The sequence below is a fragment of the Panthera onca genome, chromosome X, assembly GCF_046562875.1.
Source record: "Panthera onca isolate mPanOnc1 chromosome X, mPanOnc1 haplotype 2, whole genome shotgun sequence".
Taxonomy (NCBI): domain Eukaryota; kingdom Metazoa; phylum Chordata; class Mammalia; order Carnivora; family Felidae; genus Panthera; species Panthera onca.
Window position 1 is genome coordinate 88,792,664 of NC_138357.1, and position 11,879 is coordinate 88,804,542.

General features: G+C 46.4%; 1 protein-coding gene and 1 pseudogene across 4 annotated transcripts in view; one reads left to right on the plus strand and one right to left on the minus strand.

Moving 5' to 3' along the window:
* JADE3 (jade family PHD finger 3) overlaps nt 1-11,064 on the minus strand; it is a 134,228-nt gene extending 123,164 nt beyond the window's left edge. The window contains exon 1 of one of the 4 annotated variants that reach the window (XR_014136784.1): nt 10,578-10,941. The gene's annotated coding sequence lies outside the window, so the exon portion shown is untranslated. Of the gene's footprint in view, nt 1-8,101; nt 8,439-10,577; nt 10,942-11,021 lie in introns of those variants that run through there. The other 3 variants (XM_081793184.1, XM_081793181.1, XM_081793182.1) reach the window with 3 other exon arrangements.
* LOC145714102 (large ribosomal subunit protein uL11 pseudogene) lies at nt 1,851-2,445 on the plus strand (annotated as a pseudogene).
* Nucleotides 11,065-11,879: the final 815 nt, after the last annotated feature.

The window sequence follows — 11,879 nt, forward strand, 5'->3', positions numbered from 1 at the left end:
AATCTGTGAGCATAACGATCGAGTTTATTGGTCAGATCAATAAAAATTAAAATAAAAAGAGACAAGAGAGTGAAAAATTCGAACATGGCATGTAAGAACTGTGGGAAAATATCAAACAGCATAACATACTTGTAAACTGGAATTCCAGAGGAATAAAAAAAGAGAAAATTGAACACAAGAATGATGTGAAAAAATAATGACTGAGAACTCTCCAAAATCAGTGACAGACAACAATCCACAGATACAAGAAGCTCAGAGGAACACCAAGAAGGATAAATATGACGAAATTTTAAAAAGCCATATCTAGACAAAGACAAAGAGCCTGAAGGCAGTCAGAGGAAAAAAAGACACATTAACCACATGGAGAAACAGGACAAAAATTACAGCCGATTTATCAGAAACCATGCAAGCAAGGCAACGGTAGAGTAATACGTTGCAAAGGAAAAGAACTGTCAACCCAGAATTCCATATCCCACAAAAATGTCCTTCAGAAGTGAAGAAACAAAGAAAGACTCTCAAAAGCAAAGAATATACTGTCAGCAGACCTGGCACAAAAGAAACATTAAGGAAAAATCCTTCAGGCAGAAAATTATGATTAAGGTAGGAGCTTGGATTAGCATAAAGAAATGAACACTGGAAAAGTAACAAATGAAGGTTGAGTATAAGATTTTATTTTCAAAATGATTGAAAAGCCAATTTTCAAGACACCAGGCAAGGGCCAATCTTGTGAGGCCCGCTAAAGATAGCAAGCAGCATCAGGACTGCTATGGTAACTCTTTTCAGCACAATAGGGTATATATATTTTAAAAACATACAGCTAACATCATACTTAATGGTGAGAGATGGAATGTTTTTCAAGATTGGAACAACTTAAGGATGTCCTCTCTCACCACTACAATTCTGGGAGAGAAGAAAAAAGTAAGAGTGCTCGTGTTACCTAATTTTAAGACTTACCAAAAAGCGACAGTAATCAAGAAAGTGTGGTAATAGCACAATAATGGACATACAGATCAATGCAACAGCACAGAGAGCCCAGAAATAGACCCACACAAGCATAGTCACATTTCTGACACAGGTGCAAAAGCAGTATTAATGGAGAACGGACAGACTTTTCAACAAGTGTTCTGGAACCCCTGGACATCCATATGCAGGAAGATGAAACTTGACACACACCTAATCTGGTGGGAATGCAAAATGGTAGAACCACTTTGGAAGACAGTTTGACAGTTTCTCATAAAAACTCAGCAGTCCCACTCTTAGGTATTTGCCCAAATGAACTGAAAACTTATGTTTCACACAAAAAAATCTGTATGCTAATATTTACTGCAGCTTTATTCATAATCACCAAGAAACTGGAAGCAGCCAAGTTGTCCTTCAACAGGTAACTGTACGAACGGTGGGGCATCCGTACAATGGAATACTATTCAGTGATAAAAAGGAACAGGCTATTAGTTCACATAAAATGGATGAATCAAGTAAAAGAAGCCAGACCAAAAAAGGCTACGTATTGTATGATTCCACTCGTATGAAATTCTGGAAAATGCAGGACTTTAGCTAAAAATTCAGAAGTGCACTATTCTGAGGCATTTCTATGAGACAAAACTGACTGGATACATATATATATTTTTTAACAGCCATAGCTGTTGGGTGGAAGTCCATGGAAGTTCATATCACCATCACCATATATCATCTCTTTTTAAAATAAATGTATTTGGTTTTTAAAATAGGGTACTGTATTCACACGGCTTAAAACTCAAAAGGTACTTTTGACTTTCACCTTAGAGGAGGTGAAGGTGCAACTCTCTTTGGTCCTCCCAAATCTGGGTTATAGGACACCAGCCACCTCCACCATGCCTCCTAAGTTCGACCCCAACAAGATCAAAGTTGTATACCTAAGGTGCACAGGTGGGGAAGTCAGCGCCATGTCTGTCCTGGCTGCAAAAATTGGCCCCCAGGTTCTGTCTCCAAAAAACGTTGGTAATGACATTGCCAAGGCAACCAGAGATTGGAAGGGTCTGAGGATTACATTGAAAATGACCATTCAGAACAGACAGGCTCAGACTGAAGTGGTACCTTCTTCCTCTGCCCTGATTATCAAAGCCTTTCAGGAACTGCCAAGAGACAGAAAGAAGCAGAAAAACATTAAGCACAGTAGAAATATCACTTTTGATGAGACTGTCAACCTTGCCCAACAGATGCGGCACTGATCTTTAGCCAGAGAACTCTCTGGAACCATGAAAGAGATCCTGGGGACTCCCCAATCTGTGGTCTGCAAGGTTGACGGCTGCCACCCTCATGATATCACAGATAACACCAATAATGGTTCAGTGGAATGCCCAGCTAGTTAAGAACCACAAAGGAAAATATTTCAATAAAGGATCATTTGACAGCCAAAAAGAAAAAAAAAAAGTCAAAAGGTATATACAAAAGTTTATGCAGTGAAGAATCTTCTTCCAACCCTCTACCCTGGCTCTATATGCCCTAAAGCTATCAGTATCTTGAACACTTTTCCAGAAATATTTTATGTCCAAGTAAGAAAAAATGTACATATTATGCAGCACATATTATTGCCCCAGTAGCTATCACAAATGGCAGCATATAATACACACTCTTCCATTTACTGTTTTTCTTAAGTTTGTACATCTTAGGGATCATGCAATATCAGTGTAATATTCTACTATCAGTGTAATAACCAAGCCTTGCTCAATACTTAGAATATTACTAATATTTCGCTATCATAAGCAACACTCCAAGTAATATGCAAATAATTGTTGAATAAATTCTTCGATGTGTTTGCTGGGTCAAATGATACAGGCATTTATAATTTTGATGGCTATTTTCAAGTCACTGACTTTTAAAATGTCAGGGATTTTCCATTTTTTATTTTTATCCTAGGAGGAAAGAAAGGAAGCTAAGATTCTATCACCAGGCAATTTTCTGGAGGAATGTACATCGCTAAGATATACAAAGTGAGCCTTCTCCTCAGTTTCCCACACATGCTTCCTAGGGTCTAGTTGCATTTTCATGTAATATTTCAGGCCACAAGCTGGTTGCAAAGCCTATTTCAGTTATGTGAAAGGTGTTAGTTACTTCAGAAAACTTCACAAGCAAAGGCCAAAGGCTAATGCCCCAAACTGCTGGTCACTGACCACTCACTTCACAGCACAATACTGGATTCTTCACTACAACCACAGGGAAGACTTCAAAGTCTTTTTTTAAGTGTTTATTTACTTTTTGAGAGAGAGAGAGAGAATGCAAGCGCACAAGCAGGGGACGGGCAGAGAGAGAGAAAGAGACACACAGAATCCGAAGCAGGCTCCAGGTTCTGATGTGTCAGCACAGAGCCCGATAGGGGGCTCGGACCCAGGAACCTTGAGATCATGGCCTGAGCCGAAGTTGGAAGCTTCAACGACTGAGCCACCCCGGCACCCCAGAAGACTTTAAAATCTTGACCAAATGAAACACACCTAGAGGGAATCCTTTGTCTTTACTATAATGCCCAAATAAGGATTTCTTCTCAGGTAAAAACTATAAATCACATAAAGGTTATAAGGAAAGGCTGCAAATGTTTCTCTCATCTTTCAGGTAGTGATGGATTTCCAATTAACTATCCTTTTGCTTGACTACAAAATGCAGTACAGCCTAGTACACTAAGTTTTTGTGATAAAACTTGAACAGGAGGTTGAGAAAACCCACGAATTCCTTTGTTAATAGCTACACAAAATCAGTGAGCAGTCAAGCCATTCACAAGAATATTTACATCCAGAGCACACTGTCTCCCTTCAGTTTCCTTCTGGAAAAAAACACCACTCAGCTCCACACTCAGTAGAAGAGAAGATGGCCCAATTGTATTACTTAATCTCAAGAATACAGTACATTTAGAAATGAGTGTTTAACAAGATTTATCAAAGGAAAAGAGGTTACATTAATGATTATTTTGCATTACTTAAGTAATGGCCCCCAGTTTTTGGGTTTTTTTTTTGCATCTCCTTGAATTTGCACCTTTAATTTTGTAAGTTTATTTATTTATTTACTTTGAAAGAGAGACAGAGAGCTAGCGTGAGCAGGGGAGGGGCAGAGAGAGAATCCCATGCAGGCTCCACACTGTCAGTATAGAACCCCATGCGGGGCTTGAACGCACAAACTGTGAGATCATGACCGGAGTTGAAATCAAGAATCAGACGCTTAACCAACTGAGCCACCCAGGCACCTGGTGTTTGCACCTTTAGATGGCTCCCTCCCATTATGACTCTGGGCTTAGCCAAGGAAGCACTTCCCTACTTTGGCTGATGGGACAATACCAAATATGACACAAGCAGACACAAGAGAAGTGCTTGTACACTGGAGCTTGCTCTTGCTGGCTACTCTTTGTGCCTTTGAGACCACGATGTTAACCCATCCAGACCAGCCAGCCGAAGGAGGGACCATTTGGAGTGGAGATGAGCCATCCTTGCTTAGGGCCTCCTAGACCAACCGGCCTGACAAGCACCAGATGTGTGAGCAAGGCCAACCTAGATCATCCAACCACCCTCCCTGCCCCCCAAAAGCTAACTGACACAGGCTACTTCAAAGTAAGTATGTTTGCAGTCTGGTACATATGGAAAGGGGAAGAGAACACTGGTTTTCCTCCTGCGAAGTTGATTCTGCACAAAAGAAATAGTTTCAAACAGAAAAACCTGCAGTACCTGGACGAGAATAAATAAATATATAAGTACTGAAAAAATGTCTAAGTCTTCCCAGATTCTCACAAATGTGCTGTCTGCCATCACAGATGGCACACACCAAAAAAACAAAAAGCATTAAAAATTTCCATTTAGTCACTGAAGCATCTTTATCATGATATATTTAAACCAAAGTCTTATACTCAACAGTTCCATTTCTAACACAACTCAGGTTTCCAGGAATGACTTCTCCCAATTTTACTTTTTTCCCCATTTGACAGGGCTCAGTGAAAGCTGAAAGACCTCCCTTACTGCAGCCTAAAAAGCATCAGATATATAAACCTAATTAAACCTTCTAGAAACATTCTGCAGGACCAGCTTCTTCCAGCATCACAGCAACTCTTTTTAGCCATGTTAATGGTGGGCAGTAGAAACTGCTTAAGATCTACACATTTGGGCCAGAAACACTGCTTCCACTGGATCACAAAGTGGGACACTGAAGGGGAAATGACTTATAGGCTACTTTTGTTTAAGCCTCACTAGATGTTTTTCTGGATTACACACACCACACCACCACACACCCCCCCAACACACCCCGTATGGTTTAAGGTGGAAAACACCTTCCAGCAGCCTCCCGTTGCCCTTGGAATAAAATACAAGCTGCTTAATGAGGTCCCATAAGGCCCTGTCAATCTCCCCCTGCCTACTTCATCTCTCTTTCCCCAGGTCCCAGCCAAACCTCTGTGGATCCTCTCCACATCTCTCTCCCACCTCAGTGCCCTCACAACACCTGGTGTTCCCTTGGCCCGGCAATCCCTCCTCCCTTTTGCCTTGCTTATTCCTGCTCATTATTCAGGGTCCAGGGAACCTTGCTAGTCTCCCTTACAAAAGCATTCTACCTCTTACTTGCTGTGTGACCGTGGGCAAGTTAGCTTTGCCTCATACCTCACAGAGATATACTATATTAAGTACCTTAGTACAGTGCTCAGTACACAGGCAATGGTCAACAAATCATAGCTACTGTTGTTATTATCCCTTATAGTGATCTCCATCATAGCTCTCGGTACAATTAGCAATTACATATATATTTGTAGGAAAAATAGAAACACTCCCCTGCATCCCACTTTAATACCTAATACTGCTCATGCTATTTCCCCACATACTGCATTTCTTGCGGGGGGAAGATAAAATGAATGTTTACAGAGCAATTTTGACCTCAATTAATTATTACCTTGGAGATGTGGTTAGGCAGATGAAGAAACTGAGGCATAGAGAAGTACCGGCCAAGATCAAGTGGCAGATTCAAATCCAAGTTGGCCTGAACCCATAGCCTGTGCTGGGTATACACCACCAAAGGCTTCCCCAATCATGAACCTTGTTATCTAAGAGCAGCAAGCCTCAGAGAAGATGGATCTTCACATTCTACTCCCAGGTATCTACTCTTCAGATCCTTAACGAGTCTGGTATTTAAGCACTTCCTGTAAACTCCTTCAACCGAATTCCGCCCGCGCGCCACCGCCGCCCCCCCCCCCCCCCCCCCCCGATAGATTTCCTTCTTCCTTTACATTGGATGTTGAACTCTCAGTGGGATGAGTTGTCTTTCACCTCTTATACCCCTAGCAAATAGTAGGCACTTAATACACATTTGCTGAACGAATTAAATGAAAATGTTGGAGAATACATTACGGCTGCGAAGTTGGAGTGGTGGAGTGGATTTTCATAACAATTTTGAAGTTTGGCATAGTTGGCAACAAACTTGACATGAAGGATGACAAAAGTAGAGTTTATCATAACCACTTTTACAACTGATAATGATTTCTATATGTAGCACCATACATTGATTTCACCTGACTTACACATATGCCCTTTACAGCTATAGGTAGACGCCCCTCTACCTCTGGGGCCCTGCATCACCACCAAAATTCTGCTATACTCCACTGCTACACTTGAGCCACCCTTCAGGACAGGATGCCCTTGACAAGTGCTAATCTGGCAATGGTTACTTTCTGATGGTTTAGAAAAAGAGAACAAATGATAAAAGCAAGTGGGAGTGAACTAGTAATAATTAGTGACCTTGGGTAAAGGGAATACAGGAGTTCTTTGTACTATTCTTGCAATATTTCTGTAATTATAATCAAAATAAGAAGCTTTTTTAAAATCTAATAAGAAGAACTGTCCCAGGAGACTCCAACACACAAGGTCTGGCTGGTGTACTGACCATGCTGATACCATATTCTCTTGTCAGCTATTCCAAAAAGCACATTCCAGGCTTGGATTTCCTTGCCTGTCAGCCAACATCAACGGACAAGGAACTCCTTGGGTAGCAGAGCTCAGCTATGGCCTCTGGGTTGTGATGGAGATTAAATTATTTACTGCTTAAACAGTATTAACGAACACATGGGTATCTCCTATTGGTCAAAACCTCAGTACCATTTCCCCATACCAGGCACCCTACATACTTTCTTCAGTTGACTGCCTTCTGAGTTACTTTTCCCAAGCTTAGCCATGGGGTCAGGCAAATTCTTCCCAGGACCCTTCTTTCTGCCCCCCAAGAGAACCACAGAGGCAGTTTTGATGATAAGAGCTTTACTGCTATTGTCTGTGGAGAGACCTACAGGCAGGAGGCAAAAATAACCATAGAGGAGTCACAAGTATTTCAGAAAACAGAAAACTCAATGTGGTAGTTACTTGGTCTCCAATGAGCATTTGCTAGCACCTTTTTATTCACTAATTATTTTTACCCATTCATCCTAGACTTTCCCCCACAAACCAGAATGCTTCAGCTTTCCCAGCCACTGTAACTGAACAACAGGGAGAAACTTCTAAACCACTCAAGTGTCCTCATATTAGCCACTTCAGAAGAGTGCCAGATGGGTATCACCCAACACTCACCCCTCACCTATAAGGTGAGGTAAGTTATTCCTTGATGAGATTTTTCTTAAAAGTTTTTAAATTTTATTTGAGGGGGGGGTAATTAGGAAGGGGAGAGGGAGGGAGAGGGGGGGAAGGAGAGGGGGGAGGGAGAGGGGGAGGCAGAGGGGGGAGGCGGGGGGGAGGGGGAGAGGAGAGGGAGACATGGGGAGGAGGAGGGAGAGAATCTTAAGCAGGCTCCACTCTCAGCACAAAGTCCAATGCTGGGCTTGATCCCACAACCCTGGGATCATAACCTGAGCCGAAATCAAGATTGGATATTCAACCGACTGAGCCATGCAGGCACCCTGAGACATTTTTTTTTCTTAATGTAAGCCAGCATATGATCTCTACCCTCCTCAGATAGATCCTGTTTTGTATAACCTCCATGAGGAGGTAGATGCATTATGTCCTATGATAATAGGACCTCTGTATCCCTGATCAAGGCTTATTAAGAGCCCTCTGTAATGCCATGCCTTTACAAACACCCGGTGCCTCCTGCCTCCCCCAACGTCCCCCAAAATACTTGCCTAGTTTTCCAGTCAGACCTCAAAGTAGTGGGCAAAAAGACGAAATAAGACTGGTGTAGCTGAGGAGAGAAATGGATTGTTATGGTTGGTGGAACACAAGGGAGGGAAAAGACAAGCATTATCAAAGGAGAGGATCATACCCAACCTACCAGCCTCACATCATTTGTTCTTTATTTTTACTTTCACTAACCTATGTGTCTCAACTATGAGAGCTCTGCGTCATAACTTGTCCTTCTCAGAACCTCATCCACAGGCCAGAAGGGGGAACACAGGCACCCCTAAGGCTGCTTCCACGTTACTCCTGGCTCTCACAGCTGATCACAAACACCTCAGGAAGGAGTGGAAGGCCCTTCTCCACTTTCTCTTACCTGTGACCAAGATTCACAGGCTACTCAAAGTGAGAAGGCACTCATCACGCTGCCAAGGCACAGCAACATGACTCAGAAAGGAGGGAGACAATGTGTGGGTTCTAGAACCAGACCTGCATCCCAGAGTATCCCAGAACTGATTGGATGAAAAATGCAAGGAGCTGTTTCCAGGCAAAGATACTGGGTTAAGAACTCTTCTCTAGCAAACAAAATTGTAGAGAAGAGCACAGCTAAAGAAAAGGTGGTAATGATGGTAGCTAATACTGAGAAGCACATCCCAAAAATCTCATGTAATCCCTTCACCCCTTTGAAGAGAGGTATTATCGTTTACGATTCGAGTATTTCAGCTCAGAGCTCACTTTAAACGAAAAAAGAAAACGATGTTATAGAGGTAAAATGCTCCTAGGCTAAACAAAAAAGAAAAAAAATCTATTTTCACTTATCCGGAGAGTAATCACATGATGCTATAAAAGCATGAAAACTAGGTATTCAAAGGGTACAGAGGCAGGGATCCACATTCCCATTGTTTACAGATGTTATGAAAATATTAAATTAAATAAAACACAATGCTTTGTTCAGACCGACTCCTTTCTCACCCTCACCCCCATCCCCAGGCTGGCAAGAAGTGGCTTCAGGGAAGGTATTTAAGAGAACTACTCTGGGAAAGTGGATTCTGAGTTGCTTAAACTGAGCCAAGATGTTGTGCAACCAGTCTTTACCTAAATTATTTTCCATTACTTTCCAAGTTTAGAGAGAAGCAGACAGTTATCTTTACCGGACTGAATACAGAGAATGAGGTCGCTCTTCCCTCCAGGCCACTGAAATCACCACCAACACGGTTTTGATTTCTTATACAATCAGACGGCGTCCGGAGTGGGGGGGGGGGGGGGAGGAGGCGGGGATCCCATCCTCAGTTTCACAGATAAACGGTTCTCACATCAAAAAACCTTGCGCACATCTGAGGGCATGATTTCCTAGCAACTCAGAAAGTCAGAGAAGCGGCCAAACAAGTTTCTTGCCAAATGCCTGGGAACTACATATGTCCCAGGGCTACACAATGATACCAACTTTTAAACATGCCTTCACATACCACCATTACGGTCACTCACTCGAGATCCCGCCCCCCCCCCCCACACCTCTCCTTCTCACAAATAATAAACGCAGGTTGCCCTGCGCAATTTAAAGCCAGACTTCACCGAAGCCGTGGCTCTGAAAAGCGAGAGAAAAAGATTGGAGGGAGGCACGCTCTCACTCTCTCTCTCTCTCTCTCTCTCTTTTTAAATCGATCGCCCCACGGCCGAGGGAATAAAACCAACTCGATCGCTGGAGAAAAGTTAACTTTGCCGTGCCCAGCGGTGGGAAAATTTTCCCGTAAGATTCGCAAAGCCCTCCCGCTTTTCCCACCACCCCCCTCCCCCCCGGACCGCCCGGCGCTCGGCGGTCGCCGCGGCCCCGGACCGGCAGCGCCCGAACAATGACGGGAGGGGGAGGGAAAGTTCGCTAGCCCGCGGGGCGCTCACGCTCCTGCTCCGGGGGCACCCGGGCTCCCCCGAGCCGCCCGGCCCCCCTCGCCAAGCACTCGGTTCCGCACGCCCCCCAACACCGAAACAGCCAGGGGCGCGCCCCCGCTCCCCGGAGCATCCGGCCCCGGGGCGGCCCGCAGAGCAGGTCCTCCCGCCGCGGGGCTGACCCCGGGAGCCCCGAGACCGGGCAGAGCACAGAGAGGGAGGGGGCGCCGGGAGGGGGCACCGGAGGGGACGGCCGCAACAGTTATGGCGCTCAATTCCTGCCCGAGCGGAGCCGTAGCCGAGCCCGAGCTCCGGCGTCCGCCCCCCGCCCCCCGCGTCGGCCACCCGGCGCTCCCCCGGCCGACTGAGGGGCCGGCGGGCACTTTACCCCAGCCCACACACGCTCTCGGCCCGGAGACGCCGGGGACGCCGGAGCGACCGCGATGTGGGGCCGGGGCGCCCCGGAACGCTGCGAGGCTGGGCCGGGACGCCGCGCTCCGCGGCGCCCGCTTCCACTCCCCGAGGCCGCCACTCCCGCTGCCCACCCGGCGCGACGCCCCCAGCCCCGCTCGCCCCGCGTCCGGCTCCGGTGGCGCCTACCTTCGCACAGCTAGGTCGCGGCTCCTTCCTTCCCGGCTCCACACTCGGGCCCGGCAATGTGCCGGGCGAGTCCGGTAGGGGTGGTAACCGCCCCCCTAACCGCTCGCTTTCTTCTCTCCCCTCCCTCGCACCTGCCCCCTAATCTCCTCCCCACCCCCGCCCCCCGCCCCGCCGCCTGATCCGCCCGGGCCGCCCCCTGCGCTTCAGCTCCCGCCCTCGGCCCTCGCCCGCCCGGCCCGTCAGGCCTCAGCGTTGGGCCGGCGGTTGGGCGGCGGCGGCAGCGGCAGCGGCGGCGGCGGCGGCGGCGGTGGCGGCGGCGGCTGAAGCGGCGCGGAGCACTATTGTATTCCTGACACTGTGCGCTCCCACGCTCCGCCTCTTCCCCTTCCTTCCAACCCCCCCCAATCACCCCCCCACCCCAACCGCCGGCCGCGCTCGCCCTACCCGACTGGCTCCCCGCCGTCCGCCCGCCGCGCGCTCTTCTGGCGGGCTGGGCGCCGTCGCCACCGCCGCGCGCCTCGAGGCTCCGCCCCCTGAGTGCTCCCGCACCCGCGGCGTCGTGCTCCAGGTGGGTTCCTCTCTGCTCCTGCTGGGCGCGCTGCTGCCTGGGGGGAGCCTCAGCCCGGATAAGTGCCCGAGAGGACGATGGGGAGGTGCCCTGGCTGTGCTGAAATACAAACTAAGCCTTTCATGGCCCCTTTCAACTCTAAAGTTCTGTAAGTGGACCCTCATGTATAAAACTCATTGTGGGCCACTGTTGATTTAAGTTGTTTGCGCTTGAATTACCTATAATAATAAAGCCAGGGTGGCTAGGAACAGAATAAATTTATTCAATTGCCAGCACAAATGGTCTGTGATGCTGTGTGGCTTTTTGAGGTGTCAACGTGGTTAGGCTACCGCCCCAGTTATTCAATCAAACATTAATCTACGTGTTGCTGTGAAGATATTTTGCTGATGTAACTAAAGCCCCTGATCGGTTGATTTAAAGTGAGGGAGATTATCCTGGATAATCTGGGTGGGCCCGATCATTCCTTTCTGACTGCATGCCCTACAGATTTTGGATTTGCTTAGCCAGCCTCACAGTCGTGTAAGCCAATATCTTTGAATGAATGAATGAATAAATAAATAATGTGTGTGTGTGTGTGTGTGTGTAAAATGTTTTATTGGTTGGCTTCTCTGGTGGAATCCTAACTCATACAGATGTTTAAGCAACAAACCCTTTATGGTTTTCCTATCTGGGTTTGGAAATGGACCATGTACAATTACCATGAACTCATATTGTCATTTTCATTTACATTTCTT